Raw genomic sequence first — 27,486 nt, forward strand, 5'->3', positions numbered from 1 at the left:
GCTTCTTGCTCATTCTCCTTAACATTCCAACATTGTCCCATCATCATTTCAGCATCTTGGCAAATGATGCAAAAATCCCTCTCGAAACAGGGGAAACAAAAGTAATATATGAGATTTAAAGAAACAAAAGCAAATGAAATAGATCTTAAGTGCAAAATGCTTTCAAGATAATATCAGAGCTTTAAAAGCAATCTGGAATATGTGCAACCAGCTGCTTGAAACCCAAGACGAAACCCAAATCTTCCACTTATAAAATGACTTTCTGATCAAAGACACACAAATGTCTCAATAACCAGCCCATATTCTGAGTACAAATTATTGTACCAGTGATAATGCCATAGAACAATTATGAAAAATAAGTCAATGAGGAGACACACCAGGGAGTTGCAATTAAACCAATTCCTGTCTAAATGTGAGGCCGAAATTAATAACTCAAGCATCTTCATGACCAATTTGTTAATTTCTCATTTAATAATCTGAAACCTCTTCAAGTTGTTGATTCTCTTCAATGCAACAATTGAGATACTGGGGCAAATTAAACCTCCTCCCAACCTATTATTTTAAGCTCATATTCACAGTTAAGACAACATGGCAGAGAGTTATGGGACTGGACTTTATATGGGGCAGGGGACATACTCTTAAATAGATCAACTTTTTAAAAACCTACCCTGCCGTGACAGCATGATCATTCAGCAACATATTCATGTAATCTTTCAAATCAAAACTTTGACTGGTCCTTACTGCAAATATCCCAACTTGTCTTGTTCACCATACGCAAAATGGCCACAAAAAAGTCAGACCAGGTGACAGCATTTGACATGCAAGAACAAAACTGGGTAAAACTTGAAAATTTGCTCCTACTGGATAAGCCACGTCTAAGCTTTTATTCCAGGTGGATTTGCATTTGTAAGTTACCTAAACATATTGCATTTTGTACGAATAACAGCATCTCCATTAAACCCATCACTACTCTAACAACAGGATCAATATTTACAAGATTAAATTTCCAATAATTGGCAGTTGCACACTTGGTGTTTTGTTTCAGTATTGGATTCAAGGGAAGAACTTAAGAAACCACAGAACAATGCAAACATCGTTCAATATTACTTACATAAGCCAGAAATACTTCATTTACCATGTACAAAGATTTGATTATCGTAACAAATATAAATACTAGATTTCCACATGTTTCTTAGTATCAAATGCAACAAATAATCACTGTGGTCTTCCCTCTCTCCTCACTGAACATAGAATATGTGCAAAGGGAAGAAATACAGATGGTTCTGCATTTGAAATAACTATTTGAAATAGGATCTTAAATCAAGGGACAAGTTCACTGTATTGTGTGTACAGTGCGACTGAAGGAGGTTCAAGACAGATTATCGGTCCCCTTCCTTGGCTAGGGAAGGTGCAGGAAAAAGGAGTTGACAAATACTATGTCCCAGGCCTTTAACAGTGAAATATATACCAATAGTATGACTAAAGAATAGGAGGGATTACATGCAGCTTAACTGGGTCCTCAGTACTTTTTTTTAAACCTTGTGCACCCTCTAGTGCAGTAATTTGCTCTTCACTACATTCACCTAGTAGACTACCTGGTACTGTTCATATACGGCAAACATCAGCAATGACTACATGCAGGTCTGCCATCTCCTCAGATTGTCTATTTTCACATTTGACATCATTCTCATTAAAAACAGTCTTTTTCAGTACGCTTGTAAGAAAACTCACAATTAATTCAAAATTTATGATTGTGAACATTTTGCTGATACATTCTATGATATTGAGGGTGCAGGCAGCGCTGTACCAACAAAAAGTCAGATACTGGTTCTTGATGACAAGGTATCGGAGCACAAAATGAAGCTCCTTCACATACCCAGCCTTTGCTGCTATTACGAGCTACCCAATTAGCATCACTGACAGACTGTCTTCTCATCTAAAGATTCCCCCCACGATCCCCGCTTTTCTACTTTCCAGTATAAATAAAACTCTGGCTGAACCTTATTGTAAATATGTAGGCTTTACTGTCTCGATTCATGAGGAACATGGATATTAAGTCCACAGAGTTTGTACTCTGTGTCAATGACTAAGTTCACATGATCCTCAACTTAATCAGCAGTCCAAAAGAATAACTTCAACAAGCAATAATACTTACGAAGGACAATGTTCAGCCGGCATTTAGAGTACTCTCAACATAAAGACAGATAGTGATTTTTTTTTGTCTATAACTATTTTCAACCTATTTGGTTGCAATTCTCTCTCCTGTTTTTAAGAAAAAAGTCCTAAAAACAGTGTAAAAGATACTTGTTCATGACTGCTCATTCCAGTTGTGCTCACTGTTCTCCTTTGTGAAGTACTTTGAGAGATTTGGTTCAAACGAATCGTACAAGTTACCACCTGGACAGCTGATGTGCATACTATATATAGTGTGTGTGCGTGCGTTCTATGTGTGTTTCTACACAAACACATATGGAAGGAGTAACCAAGAACACAGTGTAAAAGATATTTCTTGAGGATTTTTTTTTCTTAAAAGCAGGAGAGAGACAGACAGAAGTGCAACCAAATAGGTTGAGAGAAAATGATGAAGAAAACACCACATCATCAGAACTCTGAACATTAGTGCTAATTGTTCTTATGGAAGGACATTAATGCAGTTCATAGGAGTTTTATTAGATTAATAACTGGAGTTAGTGGACTACCTTATGAAGAAAGTCTGGACATCTTAGGCCTGTATCCTCTCGAGTTTAGAAGCGTCAGGGGTGGCATAACTGAAACATGAGATCCAGAGGAAGCTTGATCACGTGGATGCAGAAAGGAGGTTACGTCTTGCAGGAGAATCCAGGACACGGTACCATAGTTTAAAAAGGAGGGGTCAAATATTTAAGACAAAGATAAGGACATTTTTTCTCCCTTTGATTTTTGTCTTTGGAATTCCCTCACACAAAAAAAATAGATGCAGATCTTTAAGTAATTTTAAGGCAGAGGTAGTTATCTGATCAGCCATGATCTCACTGGAAAGGTGCAGCACATTCAAAGGGCTGATTCGCCTTCCTTTCTTAAGAAGCCATACAGTGTGGAAACTGGCCATTCAGCCCAACAAGACCATGACCACCCCCTGGAGCATCCTGCCCAGATCTGTCCCCCTACAACCCACCCAATCTACACATACCTGAACATTACAGGCAATTTAGCATGGCCAATCTACCTAGCCTGCACATCTATGGACTGTGGGAGGAAACCCACACAGGCAAGGGGAGAATCTGAAAACTCCACACTGATAGTTTCCCAAGGGTGGAATCAAGCCTGGGTCCGTGGCACTGTCAGGCAGTAGTGCTAATCACTGAGCCACCGTGCTGTCCTTGCTTCTGTCATGTACTCAAATGTACGAAATAGGGAAGTGCAATAAAGCTTGCCCAGACTTGGCTCACCAAGGAAACCAATGATGAATTTGTTAAAGTTCAAGATATTCTATTAAGTCAGTTAGTTAACAAATATTGAGTTACAGGCAGGGTGTGTATTTTTAAAAGCAGAAGTATTTCCCAGTGAGCCATGCATTGGAGTTTCAGCCCAGTGTTTAAGAACCTGCCCTATGAAGCTGCTGGAATTGAATTGTGTGTGCTTACGTCTTTGCAGGCCCCATGCACGAGTTCACAGAAATTTTCATCTCTCTAATAGTGGACAAAACTACACAATTCCCTTGAGAAAACTTTCACAACTAAGTCATCCAGACTATCCAATGACCTCTTGCACTCTGGCCAGAATGACTGATTTCCGCCAAGCTCCAGGAACGTGAATGATGAAAACTGTGAAACCTTACACTGTGGTGACAGCATCTTAATGCAAACTGCTAAATGACGTCACACAAGTGCAGGCGCTTCGTCAGGTGCAGAGAGAGAGAACGGGGCACACAGACACAGAATTTATAGGCAGGGAGATCAAAACATCACACAACCGATGAGAGTGGAATTTCAAACAAGTAGTCTCTGGAAGTGACCAAGAGTGTTAGATGGTGCGTCAAGTGCTTATAATGTCAAAGTCAGTGCTGTGCTGTCATGACAACCAGGCAGAACGATAGAAATATACAAAAGGTGTGTTTTTTTTGAACAAAATAGAATGTATCTGCAAATAAACAGCTTGGATGAATTGATTCGCCCCATAGATTTATACGCGTGAGAGCTGACCTGCGCGAATGGGTGTGCGCATGAGAGCGCTCACATGTGAAAGAGTGTGTGCACTAAGCAATTCAAAACTGGACAAAGTAAGGTAGAGAGATCATAACAATTTATCAAGGTGATGCCGTCAAAACAGGAAAGTAAAGAACATTTACAAATACAGAAGTGTGGTGGGCGTCACCTGTAGGACACCATGAACCTGACAAAGGGGCTGTACTCCGACGGCTTTGAGAATCCAAATAAACCCGTTGGACTATAACCTGGTGACTTTGTCCACCCCAGACCAACACTAGCACCTCCACATCATGCTGTGACTTTTAACTTCTTGGCAGCCTTTTCAGAACCTTGGTTTCCCCCGTGTAAAGCAACATATACACTAGCTTCCTGTACGGAGGACAATCAAATAAACAAGTACCAGTCTCCAAAGAGGAACACGTGTTAAGATTTGGCATGGGACAGGCAATGGCAACATGCTCTGTGAAGTCTTTTTCATACACAGATGGTAATATTACACCATTTGAATTAACAAACACTAATATGGATTTTTCATCAACTAAAGCAATTTTGTGGAGGTCTGGAATGTAGTTATGGGAGCTTGTACTGTCTTGGCTTCAAACCTGTTGCAGTCTAATCACAGACAGCCCAGAGACGTTTAAGTTTCTTTCTCCAAAAAATTTTGACGTTTCACTCAAGCAGAATTTCAGTTTGAATAAGGCAGAGTTCTATACGCAGCCAAGTTGGGGAAGGATGGCTCCACGTCACCTGTCGTCAACTTTAGGCTCGAACTGGTAGCTGTAGTGAAATGTGCCTTTGATTTTCAAAGCAATTCCTCTCTATGCAGCTTTCTGTGAATTCTTGATGCAGACTTGTGGCTGTATTTACTCAGCAATGACTAATACATGTGAATTGATCTGATTTGCATTCAGGTCCTATTTTCTGTGCGCTATTGTTTCAAAACAATTACACGCAATCCATCCAAAAATGTCAACTCAGGGATAAATTTTGTATCGAATAAAAAAAATGTCTCTCCACCAATGTTGAGCAACTTCTCTGATGAAGGGTCTAGGCCCGAAACGTCAGCTTTTGTGCTCCTGAGATGCTGCTTGGCCTGCTGTGTTCATCCAGCCTCACATTTTATTATCTTGGAATCTCCAGCATCTGCAGTTCCCATTATCTCTTGAGCAACTTCTTGTTATGTTTAGCAAGGAGCCAGAATAACAATAGGATAAGAAACTTGAATGGTCTGTGAACCACTGAAGCCATAAAAGGGTGAAATCTGATCAGACAGCACCAAAACTCAAAGACCATTTTATGATTTGTGATTTGTCTTAAAGACATGAAATAGTTTGAAAACTGAATTTCACATTTGTAGTTTAATGAACGTATTTATGAAATATTCTAGAAGTATTGGCTGACTGCCTTCTGGTAGCAAATGGAGATTTGGTCGTCTAGAACGGACAGCGTAGCCAATATCACCAAATTATCAAGGACACAATCCCTGCAAATTGTCCTGCCATCCAACAAAAGGTGCACATTCAAGATCGATGGAATGGCATTAACAGCAGGAGTTTAAACTAATTTCATTCCCTGTACCCACACGTGTATTGCACAACTAGAGGGGGTGACAAGGCTAATTGTGACATGCAAGCAGCTATCCATTTCATCACAAACAGAATAAACAGCTTTTTGAGCACACAGAAATTGATGTCTTCCTATGCATATTACTAAGAGTTGTTAAGCTTTCCATTTATTGATTTTTAAGCTTTACGTGGGGCTCCATGAACTCCTTAGTTAAAGTTAGTAAAGTTCTTTCATTGCTCAGATGGCGAACAGAGAAGAAAATGGCCCAACCTTCAGTGATGCCACCCCTTCCCCAGCATCCATCTGGGAATTCCACCTGCTTCCCTTGTTCTAGATGACAATCAACTGGTAAATCCCAAAGTCTCTGAAAGTCAATCTCACCGTCCACCCTCGTTCTCTCACCATGATCACGTCCCTGCATATCTGCTGCTTTCATGGCTTGATAAAAGGGCATGCAGTTACCAGGTTTTGCCTACTTTTTGCACTGTGTTTCAGTTTGGCCCAGGTAGAGTTTCATGGGTAAGCTAGGTTTTAGGTGACAATGCAAAGAAATGAGGAAGAAATATACAAGGAACTGATGGGTGCTATAATACTGCACGAGAAACACAGGAGGCTTTTTGTTTCATTATGACCCATGTGGGCGCTCTCAAGAGCAGCTGAGAGACCCACTACTCTGCCCACTCTTTGTCGAGCTGCAGTCTCCAGCAGTATGAGAAACATCTCGACTACAGAAGTGACACCTGTGACCCCGACATGAAAGCCTGCAGCACTATTTTCGATGTTGGAATATGGGGCCTTACCTGCAGGAGGAACATCAAATTACAAAGTGAAGCAATAACGATGAGTGAAGAACCTGAACTATCTGGAAAGAAATCTAAAAATGTACAACTTCAACATGGAGGTGGAAAAAATGTCAGTTCATAATTGTAACTGACAAGAGCTTTTGCCTTACGTCCCCAAGTGTATCAATAAGTGAAAAGGGGAATTTGGAGTAGCACAACTACAATGATGCACAGTAAGTTTAAAGGCAGCTTGCCCTTGGGCAGCACGCTTCAGAAAAAGAAAGTTGATGATTGAATCTGAAGAAGGGTCTAGGCCTGAAACGTCAGCTTTTGTGTTTCTGAGATGCTGCTTGGCCTGCTGTGTTCATCCAGCTTCACACTTTGTTATCTTAAGTTGATGATTGAAGGCCATTTTGAACACTTGACAGTCTTTTATCTAAACAAGCCAAAATTCAGCCTACGCTGAAACACCATAATTGTCATTTTCTGGAAAAGCACAAGAAATCATTCACAGATAGCAAACTAATTGAATAAACAATGACTGTAGCTGCTAACTTTTAGCTCAAAGGTCTTAAGAATCAGCAAAGAAAATAGTAACAGCAATCCAGACAAGTTACTTTGTGTTTCCACGGTAGCAAAATGAGTGCAATATTTGTCGAGAGATGTTGTTCAGAAACTATAGTACGACCTGAACTGCTGTGAACGCTTCTCACTGCAGTTTGATGAGTCCATCGACAGGAACAACAGAGACCAGTTAATTTGTTATGTCTTTAAAAACCATGCATGCAAAAACAACTGAAGTAGATATTCTCACCTTGTTGGCTGCGTGAAGATAAAGAAAAGGTAAGAAGACCTACGACAGTTTAAATGCTGTGTTTGAGAAAATAAATTCCAATTAACAAACTGTTTTCCACTACAAGTAATGCTATACTAGTCATGCGCATCACAAATGCAAGCTTTGTTGCCATTTGCAAAAATGATCCAGCCATACTGTTATTTACCATTTCCCACTGTGTAAGCCACCAAGCATTAGTCAATAATATTATGGTTTTTCTCATGAAATGACAGTTGTTAAGACTGTAAACTCAATTCAAGTAAGAGCTCTTCAGCGCCACTTGCTTAAACCCCTACTTGATAAACTCCCAGTGGTTTGTGGTGAACTAATCCCCTATTCTGACATAAGGTGGTTAAATTGAGGAAAGGACCTGCAAATAAATTTAGGTCTGATGCCTGAAATGGCCACTTTTCTCAGATCATGGAATGAAATGCAAAGTGAGCATCAGACAATATGTGGTTCCTTGACTTTGGGTTCCTGACAAACAATATCATAAGTGAGCAAGTTGAACAGTGAACTGTTAAGGACAGATTTAGCACATATGATCAGGGCTGAGAACTGATTTAAATTTAATCTAGTCCTGCAGTCTGACCAAATTAAAAATAAAACATTGCAATACTTCAAGGCCAGAGAAAATTCTCCAAAAAAAAATCAAAAACAAGTAAAATTGCCCCACCCAGAAACCCTCTGTGCACACCTTGAGGAAGTCAGCATATCAATTTAGCAAGTGATTGCAGGAACCAATTGTCTCAAGTCCATTCTTTCAACTCAACGTTAATGAATTGACTACCAAATACTATCAGTTGTGTGATTGACAAAGACTATGTCCAAGCATCACAATGTATGCGTATTTAATGAAGCAGTGAATGGAGTCGGTGGTTTGGGGAAGAGATACAGGCACAGACTTGGGAGAGGGAGGTTAGATATTTGGGGTGGGCACTCTGAACCTTCTGAATCCTGTTTCAATATCACGCTTCTATTGCGTACCTTGTGTGGCCATACAACAAGGCCTTGTGTAGCTGGTCTGGAATAGGTTATATGCGCGCTCATCCGGAAATAGTTTCCTTCATTTGCAAGTGTCAGGAGACACTGCCACTTACAAAACAGTGGAGTTGATATGGAAATAATTACGCTGCAAAATAATCATGAGCTGAAAGTCAGATCAAGGGAAAGTCATCTTTGGGAACTTGTAAACAGTGAAAATACCAGCTATCATTTTGTGCTTTAAAAATGTTAAGAAATACTTTGGCTCCAGTAACCCCAGTGGGACAGCGTTCTCCCAAAAGATGCTAATCAAGCGCAAATCATGCACCTGTGTCACAGATAACCATTTGATGAGCATCTCAAACCTAAACCAGATTTCAAGACGTTGGTAAATAACGTGCAGTCAAAGGTATCAAATTGACACTTGCTGAGTACAGGACAAAATTACGAATTATTCATAGGGTCTAGGCCCGAAACGTCAGCTTTCCTGCTCCTATGCTGCTGCTTGGCCTGCTGTGTTCATCCAGCTCTACACCTTGTTATCTCAGATTCTCCAACATCTGCAGTTCCTACTATCTCTGATACTATTTATTCATACTTGGTTTTACATTTTCATAGCACTAAAAATCAAGTTTATTCTATATTTTCTTATGGGTTGTTCTTAGGTTACACTTAAATCCAAAATGTGATCATGTGCCTTAAAAGTTTGCCGATCACTGCCCAAAACACACAAAGGTCCGAGTCTAATAGAGAAGTACGCCATTCTCCCTGAGCTGCAAACTAGGCACAGTCATCTGTAGCAGATTCAAGCATCGAAGGAAATAAACTCCCAGTGGTCTGATTCTCACAATACAACTAAGTTTGTTGTGCCAATAAAATTATACATACAACTGCTAGTATCTGCTGCATGTAACTTGCTGTTGGATCTAACTGCGGCCTTAAGAAATAAATTGATAATCCTTGGGTCTGTTAATTTTCCAGGAATGGCCTGGGGGCTTCAAGAATGGAACATTATTATCCAGTAGACAACAGCAAGCAATTGTAGAGGAAAAATCATAGCAGTAATAACAGGATTGTGTTTTATTCATTTTCTTCAAACACTGACAATCTAGCTCTTCATCTGAGAGTCAAGAATTTTCCATTATCATAGATCATGAGCTTTTAATCTTTCCAATTGCCATGCAAAGGGCAGTTCACAGGAAGTTTATTGTGTGGTGATGCCAATAGGAGGATTATGGGGATGGGCAGTTGGAGGTCAAAGACCATGTATTGAAATCTCCAAGAACACACTCACCAACTTGAATCCACGATGCTGCTCATTCCAAAATCATTACATTTATTTGATTTAACGCAACTAATGAAACACTAGTATAAATACAAACTTGAGTAAAATAGCAGTACAATGTGATACAATTAATTACTTGATGCACACACTTGCCTAAAAGAAATACATTGGAGATTTTTGTGATAAAAACAAAGCATACTGGAATAACACTAAAGGTCTGGCCATATCCATGGACAGGCAATGAGGAGATCATGTCTCAAGTCCAATATAATTCTTCTTCCTCCAAATGCAACTTTAAAGCATACATTGCATTCCTTGAGGATTTCTACACATGTACTCACTATCATGGCGTATGAATGACAGGTAAGAAATTCTGATTTTCATGATGTGAAATTAAGAGCCCCCCCTCCTTCCTATCAGAGTTGCAGCAACAGACAGGCAAACAGGGAATCTCCTCATTGCATGATGGCAACTTCAAACATTCATCATTCCTAACAATCTCCCAAGGTTTGCTTTTTTTAAAAACGCGTGTATTTTGTCACTGCTAAAAATAATTACACTTGCATTGAAAAAATGCAAGCTCTGCTCTTTCCCTGGCAACCATTATTGTTTCGTTGCTGGGATTGCCTACTACCATGACCTTACACAACTTTAGTGCTTCATTTTTCACTCAATGGACTGGGAAACAGATTCGTTCCAAAAATGGTGAAGCAGAGCAAGTGGGGAAATCCCAGTGGTCTTTTTTTAATGCAGTTGACAACTTTGAGATAATATTGCGCCTCGTACATTGTTGGAGGTGGTGCATGTTATCGATTCAATTCCCCAGTGAAAGAAATACATTCAATACATGTATTTTTCTTGTATCCAGTGAGCAAATCAAACCAATTATTTCTGCACAGGGACTATTGTGTATAAAGAATTCAAATGCCACTTCTAAGTTATTATACTGACCCAGATTTTTGGGCAATCAGTCAAACAGTAATAGGCTCACAGGGTATTCTAAAGCCCATGGCACAAATAATATGTATATGTGCACTGCATGTAAACAACATAGCAGTGGTTTGAAGACTGAAGATTGGCAGCTTTTCTACAGGATTCTAACATGCTGATCTAACATGCTGAGGAGTAAACAATAGGAACCACTTGCACGAATAATGTGGGTATGAAGTGCCAAAAATTTTGGCACTGATAACATAACAACCTCAAATTCACAGTCAATCGCATCGTGACAACGTTCACCGATGGCCACAAAGAAACATGGCACAATTATCTTGCTGTTTCTTTGAAATGGAAGTCACCTTTTCCCCAGTGTCGACGTATTTCTGATATCAGCATCAGGGGATCTATAAAAACACAGCGATGTCATTGAGCAGGCTAAGCAGTCAATCACACTGTTGTTTGCTCTCTGGGTGAATTAGCAGCAAAAAAACACTGACGCCATTTCAGGTTTAACCCATTTTACAGGGAAGGAAATAAATACTGGGTCATTTACATATCATTAAGATGGAAGCTAAAATATCAAAATTCAAAACTGATGGGATAAATAAAATCCAAATAATGCTATGGAGTCTGTAACTCTACAGTTATAGGAAGAGGTTTTCTAGGCCAGAGAAATTGTTCAACAATAAAATGACCTATTTCAAGAAATGGCAACTTCTTGAAAGATTTTTTTTAAAGCAAGACATGACTGAAAATGTCTAAGGTCTCTTCAATTCAAACAATTTTGAACATTACCATCAGCAAGGACTTTAACCATACATCCAGTGGATGATGAGGAAATTACGACAATCAACTTCTAGGTCTCTCTACTTAATTGTACCTGTGCAGACATCAGAACCTGTTGTCTGTTTTAGTGCAGTAAAAACAATGAACACTGATGCTTTCAATCATTACAACCACAGAGGTCAGTGACAGTCCATGCATTTTCCATCACTTACGCAGATCAGAAATGGTCAGTACCAATCAGTACTCTCTGGAATTTAACAGCACCTTCTGATTGTACCAAAGAACAACATCATTATAGATCTGCTCAGTGCTGATAGACACTTTGAACAGCTCATTCATCAAATGTGCATCATTTACTCTTTACATTAGTACTTAAATATCAATTCAGCCATTAAGATCAGAAAATCTTTTTGATTGCCTGGTTTTAATCGCAAACTGCCACGCTAAGCACGATGCCGATCAGGGCTAATCATCACTTTAAACAGATAAACCACAAAAACATTGCAAGTCTGCTGCAATGATCGGCCCATTAAACTAATCAGTTGGGCTATTGGCCAAATTGATTACTAACCAGATTGTACTGAAATTGTATCCATACAGTACACATAATAACTAATGTAGCCAAGTCAGCATTTTTACAATGTAAATCAGAAAATAATAAAGTTACCTCCTATTCAATATCCAAAAGGCTTTGTACTGAGGTTAATGTGCATTTTGCTTCTAAAAATCGGCTTTCAAATCTAAATCGAACCATCAGAGTTGTAGAGCACGGAAAAAGACTCTTCAGTTTAACTCATTCACACCAACCAGATATCCCAAACTGTTCTAGGCCCATTTGCCAGCATGTGACACATATCCCACTAAACCCTTCATATTCATGTACCCATCCATATGTCTTTTAAATATTGTAACTGTACCTGTCTCCACACTGCCTCTGACAACTTGTTCCATTTACACACTGTCCTCTGCATGACAAAGTTGACCATTAGGTCCCTTTTAAGTCTTTCCCCCCTCACCTTAAACCTATGCCGTTCAGTTTTAGATTGCTCTACCTTGGGAAAAAGTCCTGGGCTATTCACCTTATCCATGCCCCTCATGATTTCATAGACTTCGAAACAGTCACCTCTCAGTCTCCAATGCTCCAGGGTAAAAAGCCTCTCCCTCCAGCTCAAACCTTCTGATTTGAGAAACATCCTTGTAAATCTTTTCTGCACCCTTTCAATCTTTACTGAAGCATGGAAATCAGAACTGAATGGAGTATTCTAGAAGTGGCCTAACCAATGACCTGTACAGTCACAACATGACATCCGAACACCAACGCACTGACCAATAAATGCAAGTATGCCAAATGCCTTCCTCACCACTCTTTCTGCTGCAACTTCACTTTCTAAGAGCTATGCACCTGCACCCCTAGATCTATTTGTTCGGCAACCCTCCACAGGGCCCTACTATTAACTGTGTAGGTCCTGTCCTGATGTGCCTTAAGAAAATGCAACAACTCACATTCAAGAGATTTCTGGGCCCCTTGCTGAGATATTGGCATCATCGAAAGAGTGAGGTGCCCGAAGCCTGGAGGTTGGCTAATGCAGGACCACGATTTTACAAAAGGTGTTAAGGAAAAGCTAGGGAACTACAGAGCAGTGAGCTTGATGTGACTGGTGGGCAAGGCTCTAAGGGAAGGATTTACACACATTTGGAGAGCAAAGGACTGATTTGGAAGAGTTAAGTTGGCTTTTTGCATGGGAAATCACATCGCACTAACTAGATTGAGTTTCTTGAAGAGGTGAAGATGATTGATGCAGGCAGAGTGGTATAAGCTGTCAATACAGACTTCAGCAAGACGTTAGACAAGGTCTGCTAACAGACTGGTTGGCGAGGTTACATCATATGGAATATGGGAGAGCTAGCCAATTGGAGACAAAATTGGCTTGAAGGTAGTTGACACAGTGGTGACGGGCTGTTATACAGACTGGAGACCTGTGCTGAGCAGTGTGCCTCAAGAATCAGAGCGAGGTCCAACTGCTTTTCATCATTTACGTAAATGACTTGGATGGGAACATAGCAGGTACGGTTTCTAAGTTAGTTAGTAAGTTTGCGATGACACCGAAATTGATGGCATTATCAGACAGTGAAGAAAGTTACATCAGAATATACCAGGATCTTGATCAGATGGGCGATGGCAGCAATCCCCAATCTAGCTTCCTATAAAGTTACGATGAACAATTGGACTTGATTATACTTAAAATGTATTGATAGATTACATTATTTTACTCCACAAATAAGGACATCTGAACATATTTAGCAAGTATAAAGGCTGAAAAAACTAATCGATATTTTGGAAAACAATGACAGGATAAAGATACTGAGACAACAAGGCGTAGAGCTCAATGAGCACAGCAGGCCAAGCAGCATGAGAGGAGCAGGAAAGTTGATGTTTTGGGTCTAGACCCTTCATCAGAAAACTGTCAGCCTTCCTGCTCCTGTGATGCTGCTTGGCCTGCTGTGTTCATTCAGCTCTACACTTTGTTGTCTCAGATTCTCCAACATCGCAGTTCATACCATCTCTGGAAAAAGATACTCGTGTGTTATATTAATATACAAAATGCTACCTTTTAATAGAAAGATCGATACATTTTGAAATGTTACCATTTTTACTGAATGGATTTAACCATGTAAGACTCCATTGTAGCACTGAGGCAGTGTTAAACTGTTTGTCAGTTCATATACGTAAATGAGATATGCCTGTTCCAATGGTGCTGTTTAGCATTAAAGGCAAGGCCCTGACTGCCTGTTGACATAATTCTGATGAATACAAACAATCCCACAGCACTTTGGAACAGCATGGAGTTACCACTGTATCAGAGATAATGGGAACTGCAGATAGTGGAAATTCCGAGATAATAAAGTGTGAAGCTGGATGAACACAGCAGGCCAAGCAGCATCTCAGGTGCACAAAAGCTGACGTTTCGGGCCTAGACCCTTCATCAGCGAGGGGGATGGGGTGAGGGTTCTGGAATAAATAGGGAGAGAGAGGGAGGCGGACCTAAGATGGAGAGAAAAGAAGATAGTTGGAGAGGAGAGTATAGGTGGGGAGGTAGGGAGGGGATAGGTCAGTCCAGGCAAGGCGGACAGGTCAAGGAGGTGGGATGAGCTTAGTAGGTAGGAGATGGAGGTGCGGCTTGGGGTGGCAGGAAGGGATGGGTGAGAGGAAGAACAGGTTAGGGAGGCAGAGACAGGTTGGACGGGTTTTGGGATGTGGTGGGGGGAGGGGAGATTATGAAGCTTGTGAAGTCCACATTGATACCATTGGGCTGCAGGGTTCCCAAGCGGAATATGAGTTGCTGTTCCTGCAACCTTCGGGTGGCATCATTGTGGCACTGCAGGAGGCCCATGATGGACATGTCATCTAAAGAATGGGAGGGGGAGTTGAAATGGTTCGCGACTGGGAGGTGCAGTTGTTTGTTGCGAACCGAGCAGAGGTGTTCTGCAAAGCGGTCCCCAAGCCTCCGCTTGGATTTCCCAATGTAGAGGAAGCCACACCGGGTGCAATGGATACAGTATACCACATAGGCAGATGTGCAGGTGAACCTCTGCTTAATATGGAAAGTCATCTTGGGGCCTGGGATAGGAGTGAGGGAGGTGGTGTGGGGGCAAGTGTAGCATTTCCTGCGGTTGCAGGGGAAGGTGCCGGGTGTGGTGGGGTTGGAGGGCAGTGTGGATCGAACAAGGGAGTCACGGAGAGAGTGGTCTCGCCGGAAAGCAGACAAGAGTGGGGATGGAAAAATGTCTTGGGTGGTGGGGTCGGATTGTAGATGGCGGAAGTGTCGGAGGATGATGCGTTGTATCCGGGAGGTTGGTGGGGTGGTGTGTGAGAATGCGGGGAATCCACTTTGGGCGGATGTGGCGGGGGCGGGGTGTGACGGATGTGTTGCCGGAAATGCGGGAGACGCGGTCAAGGGCGTTCTTGACCACTGTGGGGGGAAGTTGCGGTCCTTGAAGAACTTGGACATCTGGGATGTGCGGCAGTGGAATGCCTCCGACACCACCTCCTACCGCCCCCTTGATCATGACCCCACCCCCGAGAACCAAACCATCATCTCCAACGCCATGACCTCATTACCTCAGGTGACCTCCCACCCACAGCCTCCAACCTTATTATTCCCCAACCCCGCACGGCCCATTTCTACCTCCTTCCCAAAATCCACAAACCTGCCTACCCTGGTCGACCCATTGTCTCAGCCTGTTCCTGCCCCACCGAACTCATCTCCACCTATCTGGACTCCATTTTCTCCCCTTTGGTCCAGGAACTCCCTACCTACGTCCGTGACACCACCCAGCCTCTCCACCTCCTCCAGAACTTCCAATTCCCTGGCCCCCAACACCTCATTTTCACCATGGACATCCAGTCCCTATACACCTGTATTCCACATGAAGATGGCCTCAAGGCCCTCCGCTTCTTCTTGTCCCGCAGGCCCGACCAGTCCCCCTCCACCGACACCCTCATCCGCCTAGCTGAACTCATGCTCACCCTCACCAACTTCTCTTTCGATTCCTCCCACTTTCTACAGACAAAGGGGGTGGCCATGGGCACCCGCATGGGCCCCAGCTATGCCTGCGTCTTTGTAGGTTACGTGGAACAGTCCCTTTTCCGCACCTACACAGGCCCCAAACCCCACCTCTTCCTCCGGTACATTGATGACTGTATTGGCGCCGCCTCTTGCTCCCCAGAGGAGCTCGAACAGTTCATCCACTTCACCAACACCTTCCACCCAACCTCAAGTTCACCTGGGCCAACTACAACACATCCCACACCTTCCTGGACCTCTCAGTCTCCATCTCAGGCAACCAGCTTGTAACTGATGTCCATTTCAAGCCCACCGACTCCAACTGCTACCTAGAATACACCTCCTCCCACCCACCCTCCTGCAAAAATTCCATCCCCTATTCCCAATTCCTTCGCCTCTGCCGCATCTGCTCCCACGATGAGGCATTCCACTCCTGCACATCCCAGATGACCAAGTTCTTCAAGGACTGCAACTTTCCCCACACAGTGGTTGAGAACGCCCTTGACCGCGTCTCCCACATTTCCCGCAACACATCCCTCAGACCTCGCCCCCGCCACAACCGCCCAAAGAGGATCCCCCTCGTTCTCACACACCACCCCACCAACCTCCGGATACAACGCATCATCCTCCGACACTTCCGCCATCTACAATCCGACCCCACCACCCAAGACATTTTTCCATCTCCACCCTTGTCTGCTTTCCGGAGAGACCACTCTCTCCGTGACTCCCTTGTTCGCTCCACACTGCCCTCCAACCCCACCACACCCGGCACCTTCCCCTGCAACCGCAGGAAATGCTACACTTGCCCCCACACCTCCTCCCTCACTCCTATCCCAAGCCCCAAGATGACTTTCCATATCAAACAGATGTTCACCTGCACATCTGCCAATGTGGTATATTGTATCCATTGCACCCGGTGTGGCTTCCTCTACATTGGGGAAACCAAGCGTAGGCTTGGGGACCGCTTTGCAGAACACCTCCGCTTGGTTCGCAGCAAACAACTGCACCTCCCAGTCGTGAACCATTTCAACTCCCCCTCCCATTCCTCAGACGACATGTCCATCATGGGCCTCCTGCAGTGCCACAATGATGCCACCCGAAGGTTGCAGGAACAGCAACTCATATTCCGCTTGGGAACCCTGCAGCCCAATGGTATCAATGTGGACTTCACAAGCTTCAAAATCTCCCCTCCCCCCCCCCACCGCATCCCAAAACCAGCCCAGCCTGTCTCTGCCTCCCTAACCTGTTCTTCCTCTCACCCATCCCTTCCTCCCACCCCAAGCCGCACCTCCATTTCCTACCTACCACCTCATCCCGCCTCCTTGACCTGTCCACCTTCCCTGGACTGACCTATCCCCTCCCTATCTCCCCACCTATACTCTCCTCTCCACCTATCTTCTTTTCTCTCCATCTTCGGTCCACCTCCCCCTCTCTCCCTATTTATTCCAGAACCCTCACCCCATCCCCCTCTCTGATGAAGGGTCTAGGCCCAAAACGTCAGCTTTTGTGCTCCTGAGATGCTGCTTGGCCTGCTGTGTTCATCCAGCTTCACACTTTATTATCTTGGAGTTCCCATTGTGCCCTGATTAATCATGCTCCTTCAAGCAACACTAAAAGAAGACTAAATGGCCATTCATTTCATTGTTGAATGCGACACCTTCTGGCTGTCATATTTGCCTTCACATATCAGTACATTTCAAGTTTATTTGTTCTTTGTGAAGCACTTTAAGTTGTTTAAAGATATGATGAAGTGCTTTGTAACTACAAGTATCTGTGCAGAGTGAGAAAGATCAAGTAAGGATTAGATTCAGTTGTCAACAGACACTGGTAATGCAAAGTTTTGCCTCACCCATTGTGGATGGCTACTTGCTAAAAGAAATGTCATGCCGATAAATGTTAATACAGAAAAGGGTTATGATCTGTTTCCCACACGGTTACTGATCAATACTAATAGCTGCTTCTCAGCTCCTTAGCATCACACTTTGTTAATAATCAGGCAGTAGCTAGCAATTCAACTAATCAGAGTCCATGGGGAAAGGAGTCTTAGAAATACATACGTTGATCACACAACATCAATTGTACAAGCCACTAGAGCTCAGGAGCAGTCTAGATTGTAAATAGACCCACTTACCATTGCTACTTAATTTTTAAACTAGCATCAGTCAATTGTACTGAGTGAAGTACCTATAGTACAGAAAAAGTCCTTTTGGCCCACTGTGTCCGAAGCTATCAATAACAACCACTTAACTATTCTAAACCCCTTTCCAACACTTGGTCTATAGCATTGTATGCTGTGGCATCGCAAGTGCTCATTTAAGTATGTAAATGTGCAGAGGGTTTCTTCTGCCGCTATGACCCTTATAGGCAATGAGTTCCAATTCCCACCAACCTCTGGGTGAAAGAGATTTTCCTAACATCTCCCTCAAACCTTCTGCCTTTTATCTTAAATTTATGCCCCTGCTCATTGATTCCCTCAATCAGGGGGAGTAGTTTCTCACTGTCTACCCTTAGCCCCTCATAGTTTTATACATTGAATATCAGAGTTGAGAGGTCATGTTGTGGCTGGACAGGACACTAACTAAGCCACTTTTGGAATACTGCGTTCAATTCTTGTCTCCCTGCTTTAGGGAGGATGTTGTGAAACTTGAAAGGGCTCAGAAATATTGACGAGGATGTTGCCAGAGTAGGAGGATTTCAGCTATAGGGAAGAGCTGAACAGGTTGAGACTATTTTTCCTGGAGTTTTTCTTCTTTATTCTTTGATGGTATCTATTGCCCATCCCTAATTGTCCAAAAGGCAGTTATGAGTCAACCACTCTGCCGTGGATCTGGAGTCATATGTAGGCCAGATCAAGTAGGGATGGCACATTTCCTTCGTCAAAAGGACATTACTGAACCCGATGGGATCTTCTGACAGTCATCATTAGATTCTTAATTCCAGACATTTATTTAATTCAAATTCCACCATCCATCTGGGTCTCTAGATTAACAGTACAGTGACAATACCACTAGGCCATCACCTCCTTCTGTCAAAAGCTGAGGAGTGACCTTATCGAGCTTTATAAAATGATGAAGGGCATGGATAAGGTAAACAGGCAAGGTCTTTTCCCTGGGGTAAGTGAGTCCAAAACTAAAGGACATAGGTTTAAGGTGAGAGAGGAAAGATTTAAGAGAGACCTAAGGAGCAACTTTTCCACACAGAGGGTGGCGTGTATACGTGATGAGCTGCCAGTGGTGGAGGAGGAGTCTGGTGTGATTGCAACATTTAAAAGGCATCTGGACGTGCATATGCATAGGAAGAGCTTGAGAGAGATAGGAGCCAAATGCTGGCAAATGGGACTGGATTTATACAGGATATCTGACCTGCATGGAAGAGTTGAACCAAAGGGTCTGTTTCCATGCTGCATACCTCCATGACTCTATGACTATGACCTTTCTTATTTTCCTCCGGCACAGGGAAAACAACCTCAGTCTGTCCAATCTCTCCTCAAACTCTCCAGCCTAAGCAACAGCCTGGTAAATTCTCTCTATACACTAAACAGGACCTCTTCCCATATAAAATCAATAGAAGGATTATCAAAATTGTGTAAAAACAAAATGTATTGCCAAAATAGAGATCACTTACACAATATCATACTATTAGTAGCCTTTAATTGATGTGGCGCAAGTAGGAAATACAGCATTAGCATTGTTTGAAGCACACAGAACTGAAGATCAGCATGATCATAATGAGAAGCATGACTGAATTATGTTACACACCTCACTGTAGTGATTATTGCCCAGCTACTGGAATTCCTAACTGAAAATCCTCCAACACTCCAACTTCCTTGTCATCAAGGTGGATGGTGGGATCACACTCACCTGGTTCTATTCTTATCTTACCAAGAGTAACCAGAGAAATGATCTGCAATAGCTTCTCTTCCATTTCCACACCAATGCCTCTGGTCATGTAGGATTGATCTTTAGCCCGGTCTTAATTCTGATCAACACGTCAACTTCATCCAAGAACATATCAGATTCTAAATGTAAATTACCTCTACAATAATTCCTCAAATCCCTCCACTGCCTCCAAATTGTCAGATTTCTGTTGACAACTAAAATACTGGAGAAACACAAATTTCTTCCAACACATACGGAGATGACCAGAGCCAGACTACCTAATCCCTTGCTGCAAATTCTGCCACTGACTCCATCTCTCCTTATCAACACATGCCTTTAGCTATACTGGTATTGGACTTGATCCCGAGATGGCTTTCTGTTCATAGATCACAGATTACCAACTTTCATCTGTGTAATGTCATTCCAGGAACCCTTCATCAGCTCATCTACTGCTGAAACCCTCATCCATACCTTTATTAATGACAGACTGAAGTATTGCACTTCATTTCTGGTCAGAGTCCCACTCTCCCACCTCCTTAAAATCGAAAGCCCCCAAAACTCTGCTGCCTGAAGCCCAACTTGGACGAAATCACATTCAACACTCTGTTCACTCACTGGCCCTGGTTCAGTAAAGCACTGATTTTAAAATGCTCATTCTAGTTTTCAAATTGTCTCATGGACTAATCCCTCACTACCTTCTTTTAATTTGTTCTTAGACCTCAGTCATTTTAAACATTCATCACAGATGGTTATGCATTCTGGTACTTGGGCCCAAGTTCTGAAATGCCTTCAGTGAATTTCTTTTTTCCCTGTTTTTCTCTTTCAAGGCACTCCTAAACTAACTTTTTTGACTGAGCTTTCAGTCATCTATCCCAATATCCTGTTATATGGCTCAGGTTAAACTTGGTTTCAATCTGTCCTCAAGAGGATTGTCTCCAGAAACGTTACAACATTGAAGCTGCTATTTAAATGCAAGTTCCTGTTGCTCATCTTAAAATATAAAATAATGGACCACAAATAGATCATTCAGCTCATTGAGTTTGCTCTGCTAATCATTTCGATCATGCCTGATCTGAACATCAACTTCACTTTCTTGCCTATTCCCCAGAATCCTCAATTCCCTTACTGATTAAAATCTACCAATTTCAGCTTTGAATCTATTTAATGACCCAGCTTCAACAGCTCTTTGTGGTACAGAATTCCACAAATTCACAGCCCACAGAAGAAATTCCTCCTTATTTGCTTTGAAAGTGGCACCTCATATTCAAAGATTACGAACTGCCTGAAGTTTTCACTGTTCAAAATCAACTCTTCACTTGATAACCAAAAGAATAAAATGTAATTGTTGTACTATACATTCCAATCATTGTGAACTGAAGAGAAAGTAATTTGGCAAATGTTTCCCATTATGATGGGGGTAGCAGCCATTCTCTAGAACCATCATGGTAACATCACATGCAAGTCACACTATTTTGTACACATATAATTTATATTTCCTTCATAAACATACTATGGCTTGAGTTTGGAATATTGGCAAGGACATATGACAACTTCTCATTCAACACAAAAGGTATATTGTGGAATCTGTCATAGAGATGATAGCTGTGCCCCCACCTCACATAAAGAAGCCCAGATCATGCAATGGACATTCAGATCCTGCACAGGGAAGTTAGACTCCCTGGGTGCTCAAAGTGATGAACTTCTTAACCATGACACAATGCTGATTACACTTTGGACTTTCCTGATCTGTGTAGATCAAGACCATCTGGTGTTTTTTTTAAGCCCACTCAATTTGCAAGAATTTTGGTTTTGGGTAAACATCAGAGTGGAGTCAGCTCACAGGCAAAATGTTAGCCAACTGATGGTTTTCAAATTAAAACAGGATGAGTTTCTCGGAAGGCATCAAAATATGCAATGATTATCTTAATGTTTATTGCAGGCAGTAACTTCGCTCTTATCACTTAAGTCATCAAAATCAGCCAACTGTTGCAGTCTGATGGTTAACTGCACACAGTAGTCTTGGAAAGAAACAATTTCTGCAAGCTATTAGTTACCTCATAACCATCAGTGCAATGTTATGGATTTAAGAATAAATTCCATCATCTCTTGCGCAGTGGCACCTTAGCAGAAGATTAAAACCAAAACAAGCAATGTGAAGACGTGCAGGCTCATTCCATTACAGAGCACTGGTGAGGGCGCAACACAAATTAAAGCAAAGTTTGTATTAAAGCTACTACACTGAACTGAATAGGCTATTAAGTTTAATCTGAATAAATTGGGTTTCTGTATTGCAATCCCACAAATGACTTCATGTTAAATGCAAAATGAGCACACAAATAACACTACCAAATCTATGGATAGATTAAAAAATAACAATTACTTAAGGTTAGTCATATAGCCACGAACAACTAACTCTACTACAGCAATGAAGTCACTATCTCAGGCATATTTTCCTAGTTTGAACAAAATGTTTTCAAAATTAACAAGAACTGAATGAAGTAAACATGGCTTTTCCTTAAGTTGTCATGCATGAATAAAAATTACAATCAACTCAGGAAAGACAATGAGGGAAGTTACCCTCCATCATCATAATACAATCTAAAAAATTCTATCAATTTGAATAGCTTTCACTGTAAGAACAAACGACCATTTTCAAACTTCAGGATGTCAAAAGCTTCTCCAAAGCAGACAAATTTTTCAAGGCAGTCACTGCTATAGAGGCTAGGAAGTGAAGTATCTAATCAGTACAAAACAAAGCCTCACAAACTGATACAAGATTAAATTGGACATTTGGCCAGTTTGTGTGTTGGTGGACAGAGAAATATTGGTCATTCCACGTGGAGAACATTTTTGCTCTTATTCATAGAGTGCAATGGACTCTTTTCAAGAACAATACTTTAATTTATACAATACTTTGCATAACCTCAGGAGAAACTTCAAAACTATTTAGGTTCTTGAGAAAAACACTGTAATATTATGGGAAATGTAATCACCTAATTGCTCTCACCAAGCTGCGCAAACGGTATGATACAGATTGTCCAGTTTAGGCATGTTGATCAAACCCTATTAATATTTCAACGAAGACATCAAGTCATACTCTTTGACGAAGGCACTACATTGACACATCCACCCGAGAACACACATCTGGCCTTGGTTTAACACCTCATCCAGAAGATATCCATCTAAGATGTGCAAGGCAATTTTATTTAAAACACAGAGGGTGGAAGGTGCCTGCAATGTGTTGCCAAGGGAGGTGATAGAAGCAGAGACTACAGCAATGGTTAAGGGGCATTTAGACAGACAGATAAACGAGCAGGGAATAGAGGGATATGGACCATGTGCAGACAGGCTTGATTAATTAAAAAAGCATTGTGGTTGGCATAGATATGGTGGACAGAATGGCCTGTTTTTGTGCTTTCCCTGCTATAATTTTAGACCTTGTAACAAATAAGATGACAATGCAATCTTAGGATTAACTGAACTTTGCTTTCTTTCCTTGTTCTTTCAGGTGAATGTATTACAGGGTTGGTTGATCCATCACCCTTTACATCATCCATTATTTTGGATATGGCAGCTTTTTTTAAATAAGCTGGAAACCTTCCTGTCACTAACCCTCCCATTTCTACAGGTTCGTGACCAGGACTGGCACAAACCATCCATGTGCACGAGTCTAACAGCAAATTATTGCCAATGCTGGAATCTGTGCAGAAACAACAAATGCTGGAGGTCACAGCTCTGATGAGGAGTTATTGAGATGCACAACGTCCGCTTTCTCTCTCTCCACGGATGCTATCTGACCCGCTGTCATCTCCAGCACTTTTTGTTTTTATGTGCACTAATGGCTGGTTTCCCAGGACTAACTCAATTTACGAGTAAAATACATTTCCTTTTTCTCATCATCATCTGTTACTTACCATGTTAAGAGACTATATCCCTCCTTCTAAAACCCACACATTACATGTAAAAAAACATTGAATCTTTCATTTAAAAGGACAACCTCATAAGTATCAAACAGGAGGTCAATGCTGAGAAATGCTTTCTTTCTGTATTTCTTATTACTATGATCCAACTATCCCAATTCAGGTTTCTTTTGTAGTCTATGGCATTTCATGTGTCCTTTAGACTAATTTAACATTTGAATTGCAAAATTAACCCAAGGGATTCATTTTCAAATAGGTAAAAAAAATAAAAATCATTTGTCAAATTTTACATATTCAACAATTCTGACACATATTCTGACATTTCAGATACCCAAAAGATTTTCCAAGGAAGCATTTGACGAAATGGAGAATTAAGCCTGTAAGAAAAGAACTAGATAGGTAGGTGCAGGTTTGACCCTCAGTCTTCGCTGAGTTATCTAATGTCACTTCTTTTGTAGTGGGGTTCTTTTAATTTGGATTTTTGCTGCAAACATTTAAGTGGACCCTTTTGGTTCCTTTATCCGAGTCGCTCTGCACTGCCATGTGATGATTAGCTTATTCACATCAAAGGTTAAGTACTCTGAGCATTTAAACTCTCAGAATCTTTATGTTAGATTAGTAAGTGTTAGCAAGATCATAAGTGCTGTTAAATCAAATTGACAGGCCAATACAGACCAATGCTGCATTGTCCTCCTGCAGAGAGACCAGCTACATAGGAAACCACCTCTTCATTCTGCACCACCAGAATGTTTATCTGCAACATTATCCCACAACAGGGTTCATGTCATGTTTTGATCAATTAAAAAAAAAACCACCTATGATGCCACCTTAACTGTACTAAAATGCACATTTCAAAGATCAAATTATGATGACAGATTATACAAATTAGGCTTACTTTCGCCGGAATTTCGAAGGTTATGGGTAATCTCATCGAAGACTTCAGCCAGTTCAATTCTATGTGATGTTAAGAAATGGCTGCGAGAACTGGGTGCTGCAAAGTCTATGGGCCTTGACATTCTGGCAATAGGGAGGAGGATCTGTGCTCCATAACATGCCGTACCCCTAGTGAAGCATTTCCAGGACACCTACATCACTGGCATCTGCCAACGTAGAAAAATATCTCAATATGTCCTGTACACAAAAAGCAGAACACTCCAACCTAACCAATTATTATCCCATCAGTCTATCCTTGATCGTCAATAAAGTTCTAGGAAGTGACATCAACAGCACTATCAAACAGATTTTGCTCAGTGATGGCCTACTAACTGATACGCTGTGGTTCTGTTATGGTCACTCAGCTTCTGACCACAGTACAACCTTGGTTCAAACATGTACAAGGAGGTTGAATTCCAGAGGTGAAGTGGCAGCAACTTCCCTAGATATCACTGTCACATTAAACCAATTATGACATCAAGAAGCCCCACCTCAACTGAGTCAACAGTAGTCAGAACTGCAGATGCCGGAGAATCTGAGGTAAGAAGGTGTGGAGCTGGATGAACACAGCAGGCCAAGCAGCAGAGGAGCAGGAAAGCTGATGTTTCGGGCCTAGACCTTTCTTCAGAAATGCTCTCCACTGGTTGGAGTCACACCTGGCACATAGGAAGACTGTTGAGCTTGTTGGAGGTCAGTTTTCTCAGCCCCATGACATTGGATTCTATGGATTCTATCACAGAATCCTGCAGAGTGGAAGCAGGCCATTTAGCCCATCAAGTCCACACCGACCCTCCAAAGAGCATTCCACCCTAATCTGCCCCTGTAGCCCTGCTTTTCTCATGGCTAATCCACCAAGCCCACACATCGCAGGACACTGTGGTCAATTTAGCATGGCCAAACCACCTAACCTGCACAGCTTTGCACCATGAGAGGAAACCGGAGTACCGGGAGGAAACCGGAGTACCGGGAGGAAACCGGAGTACCGGGAGGAAACCGGAGTACCGGGAGGAAACCACCACAGTCTTGAAGACAGCTTTCGAATTCTGAACAGACAGTCCCCACAGGATGCAATCAAACCCAGGTCCCTGACGCTGTAAGGCAGCAGTGTGAACCACTGAGCCATCGTGTCACCCCATCTAAACTTCACCTGATAAAGGATCAGTGCTTCGAAAGCTTGCGATTTTAAATAAACTTGGACTGTAACCTGGTGTCGTCTAACTTCTGATTTTGTCCTCCCCAGTCCAACAGTGGCATCTCCATATCATGCCACCCGAGTACCTTGGAACAAATATCTCCATCAAGAAATAATTCAGCCATCTCCCCTGAACATTCAACAGCACTACCATAATTTAATCCACAACTGTCAATATTCTGGATGACCACTGACCAGAAATTCATTGGACTAGCCATATGAATACACTGGTTACAACAGATCAGAGGTTCGGAATCCCGCAGCAAGTAACTCACCTCCTGACATCCCAAAGCCTATGCACCATCTAAAAGGCAAAAGGCAGAATTAGGATAGAATACACCCTACCTGCCTGGATGAGAGCAGCTCCAACAGTAAAAGAAGCTTGGGCAAAGCAGCCCGCATGATTGGAACCACATCCAACAGCATCCCCTCTCTCCAGCACAGATGCTGAGATGCAGCAGCATCCAATGTCTACAAGATGCACTGCAGAAATTCATCAAAGCTCCTCAGACCTTCTACAAGGGCAAAGACAGCAGATACCCACCAGCTGAGAGTTCTCCTCCAAGCCACTCACCATTCTGACTTGGAAGTACATCACCGTTCTTTCACTGTTGCTGGGTCGAACTCCTGAATGACATTGTGGGTTTATATCCACCAGATGAACTACAGCGATTCGAGACATCAACTCACCTCTACTGTCTCAGGATCAATGAGGAATGGGAAACAAATGCTGGCCTAGTCATCAATGTTCACATCCCATTAACAATTAAAGCAAGAGAAGCTCTCGATACAACATGACCTGCAGCTGCTGCTGCTTCCAGGCAGGCACAGAGGACCTCGAAAACAGTCTGAAACTTTGGCTCCTATTGCTGACCAATGGTTTATTTCTGGCAGCTGAAACATCCCCAAACATTTCCATCAACCTGGTAGTCAAGTTAAACGTCCAATTAGCTTTTTCAAGCTCGCCCCCTCATCCTGTTTCCAAGGAAACCACCTGCAACCTGGAAGCAACACACAGACAGTGTAATTGGTACAGTGGGGTTATCTAGATAAGCAGATGAGGAGTTATAATCAAGAAAATATTGGCACTGCCAATCCCTGGAACATCAGTATGGTTATTTTGTATCAGTTAGCTGGAGCACACATGCCCAGAGTTATGCACTGGAAAATAAAATACTGACAACATACCTTGGAGATAGAGAATCAAACTAGAGCAGTACAGTCAGCGTCTGAACAGAGTTGATATACTGATCTTCTACAGCTTGAGCTCTGAAGTGAGTTTTCAAATTTCATTAAGATCTTTGCTATGTCTTACGTAAGATCTCCTCAGGTGTTCTGCACTTTTAGATGATAAATGAGAATACAATACAGTCACTGAAGCCATGCAAGGCCATGGAACACGGAAGTGTTAAGAATTCAGTTTATAAACAAGGAGCCCAAGTAGTACATATCTTACATTTGCAGACTGGAGGTAGTAGAATATTGGGAGGGAACGGTATCGCTTACTTTTGATTCATCAACCTTTGGTGGCCAGCTCATGAAAGAAATATTCTGCTCTTGCCCTGAATAAATATTTAGGTCTACTGCTTCTCATCTGGTTAATTAATTATTTGCACAATATGGGAAATGGTCAG

General features: G+C 42.0%; 1 protein-coding gene and 1 long non-coding RNA gene across 6 annotated transcripts in view; one reads left to right on the forward strand and one right to left on the reverse strand.

Annotated features, from left to right (window-relative positions):
• The window catches only part of LOC125463564 (partitioning defective 3 homolog), a 798,969-nt gene that overhangs the window by 532,186 nt on the left and 239,297 nt on the right, over window positions 1-27,486 (reverse strand). The gene's annotated exons all lie outside the window — the stretch shown is intronic.
• LOC125463578 (uncharacterized) overlaps window positions 7,167-27,486 on the forward strand; it is a 69,203-nt gene continuing 48,883 nt past the window's right edge. The window contains exon 1 of the long non-coding RNA XR_007249862.2: window positions 7,167-7,378. This is a non-coding gene — a long non-coding RNA (uncharacterized LOC125463578). The remainder of the gene's footprint in view (window positions 7,379-27,486) is intronic.

This window comes from Stegostoma tigrinum, chromosome 2 (genome assembly GCF_030684315.1).
Source record: "Stegostoma tigrinum isolate sSteTig4 chromosome 2, sSteTig4.hap1, whole genome shotgun sequence".
Taxonomy (NCBI): domain Eukaryota; kingdom Metazoa; phylum Chordata; class Chondrichthyes; order Orectolobiformes; family Stegostomatidae; genus Stegostoma; species Stegostoma tigrinum.